The sequence below is a fragment of the Varroa jacobsoni genome, unplaced genomic scaffold (genome assembly GCF_002532875.2).
Source record: "Varroa jacobsoni isolate VJ856 unplaced genomic scaffold, vjacob_1.0 scaffold_1435, whole genome shotgun sequence".
Lineage (NCBI taxonomy): Eukaryota > Metazoa > Arthropoda > Arachnida > Mesostigmata > Varroidae > Varroa > Varroa jacobsoni.
Window position 1 is genome coordinate 84,307 of NW_019214337.1, and position 3,056 is coordinate 87,362.

Consider the following 3,056-nt stretch of genomic DNA (forward strand, 5'->3'; position numbering starts at 1 on the left):
ATTTGAAATAATTTACTGCTGAACCTAAGAAAGGATAGTCCAGAGACGGCCGATGCGCAATAAATCGATAACAGCCAGTTGTCGCTTGTCATTCAGCTCTCTTGTCGTCATCGCTGCAGCAGTGGGGTATCGTAAACTAATATCATACGTACGTTTCGCAAGCTGGAAAATCTAGCGGGGCAAAAGCTGCTAAACTCTATATGAAATCATAGCAATGCATATTTTTAAGACGATTTTTCCCCAAATAAAGTATGTACACTGTCGAAAAATCGAATGAGTTAACTTGCGCCATATAAAGTGGTTTAGGACAATATCTCAAATGGCCGAAACAATGCCATAAGAAAAACCAGCCTTGACTAATGTGTGCAATAGATGTGCTGGTACCATCCGTCCGGCAGAACGTAACGTCGTTTAGATTATCCGCAGTGTTTTCACTCTGATACTCACTGAAGGAATTACTGCTAGTAATTGATCGCGCCCTGCGTACCGAATCCTAATGAATATCCATCCGTCATTTTGCTGTGTATGTTTTTTCCGTGCTTGAATAGGTCGCTTTTGCTTTGCTTCACGTCCTTTGTCACTCACACGTACATATATTAGTGAAGCCCCACAGTTAGCCAATGTCTGACTCAAATTACGTATACTCGATGCACTTTTCATCTGCAACATATTGTAAAGAGATGTATTGAAATGGATGTGGTCGCTGTTCATGCTCCACCAACGTTATCGGCGAATGATAAGTTCGCGTGGCAATAGCCAAAGAGGTGGAAGTTGCGGTTACTTCTTTACTATTACTACACACACGTATATGGCTTCTTCGTCGATTTCGTGTCTTCATCCTCTTTTGGATCAGCAATGCCGGAAGCCAAGCAGGAAGTGGGTCGGTTGTAAACTGAATGAAGCATTGAACCGCATAGCCGGATCCCCAGAATGGACAGAACGCATCTGAAGGCTTGGACTGCGCGGGCTAATGCCAACACGGTTGGCCTGACAGTCACTAAGGGGCTGGTGAGGCATGCGGGGGCTCTAGACGAAATGAATGGTCCCAAGAATTATGTCCCGTCTACAAATCAATAAGCTATTGAGCTGGTACAGCCTGCTGATCACCAGTGCATGTGAATTGTAACCGAATCCACCGATACTACCGTCGGGCTTGGAGCCTGGCAAAGTGGGGTGTGCGTCGGACTAGCGACTGTGAAGATGGAGATACCGCCGCGTCGAGCCAACGTTGTCGTAAGAAGCTAACTTCGATAACACTCGAGGGAGATATTTCCGGTCACTATCTGACCTTTCTTTGCGCCAGATCTTTCATTTTTACAACTTACCCTGCTCGTATCAGCGAACGCCGCTGAGATACGGTGAGGTCGAAACACGTAAGGGCACGTAAGAGGTGGCCTAAGAAACGCCGTCACGATATCTGTGTATCTTACGTGTGGCACGCGTATGGCGTTAAGATTGGAAAGTAGATGTACATGTTTTCTTGCTGCAACAAAGCGCACTCAGGCGATCATCGCATTTGCATAAAAAAATTGATGTCCCTGAACCTACCGCCACTCAATTCATAAAAGTGTAATCATCCTTATCTATGTCATGCTATATTTAGTATCGGTCTTGCCTTTATTGTTGCGGCCTTTGCTCAACAATCTCTTAGCAGTATGCATGAGTATCGATTTTAATTTAGGATTCAATGACGGATATTTATTTGTTGAATCAGATATCTAAAACTACTGTAACACTATAAAACGGTTTCGTACATGGTGAAAGCAAAGATAAACCTTACGAAAATTCATTGTATACGCACACACTATAGTCGGCCATTGCGCAGCACCAAGTAACCAACCCAGAGCAGTCCCAGAGAATGCCTCGTATACGACGCGTGGCCAGTCTGAATAGCTGCTGTAATGAGATCCATAATGGGTTGGGGAAGAGGGCAGAGAAGCAGGAAGATATGATATAAGATATTACGGTTTTAGCTAGGAGCTCCGCAATCTCAGATTTCTCAGTTGAGGCATTTTGGTTTCAAGATGGCCATCTTTTTTGGATATCATCACGGAACTATGTGCTTCTTACCTCCCGAACAACAGTACGAGAACAACGTAGGACATGCTCACAATGGTACCCACACATTTCATTTATTATGGAGGAACTTGGGCCATCTTTAAAGCAGCATGAACGCAATTTTGAACGGCTTTTGTAAGGACAGCCTTAATATTATCTTCAACGTAACATACACAGTTTGTTCGTTAATATTGGCTATTTAAATACGTACGGATTTTTGTTTGTTTGTTTCCTTGTCTAGTTTCTTGAAACAGGAATATACCCGTATCGCTCCCTATACGTCAGTAAACTGAGTATCTTACTAATAAAGAAAGAAGAATAGTATTTACGAAAAATCACCTTTATATATTAAATAGTGTTTTGCATTTAGAGTATACTTAGACTTATGGTCATCTCCTAGAATCTATTCGGATCTTGTTTCACCAATCTCTATGTGCTCCATGCTATTTCGATCAAGTTAAAGGTCAGCAAAGTTCGTGGAGGGTTAGCAGAAACTGAAACAGGGCTCAATGCAAAACAATATGCGGAGCTATATTGTTTGGTTTCTAATACTAACATGTATTTTACTCAGTGGTAGATGAGTTAATTAATCTAATAAAGGGATTAAAAGAGTTCGATTAATTAGCTTAAAACGGCTTAAAATAGCTTGTAGACGATTTGGACCTTCCTTCAGATACACAAGTTTTATACGCTGCGTAGAAATAACACATGACAAGTTTTCCTCTCCGCTATCGCTATGTAAAAGCGCTGCGTTGTCGGAATGAATCGGATACCAGCGTGTCGTCACTTAAATACATATATATATATATATATATATATATATATATAGGCATATATGTGTGAAAAAAGCAGGAGCTTTTTAGTAAATAGCTTTTTAGTAGTAAATTTTTTCTATTACTCATTACTACACATTACACTTTTGTACTTTAACAAACTTGAAAATGAAAACTCTCGAATAACTTCTATTCGAACCGACAAGGAACTTTAGCCCCGCCCCA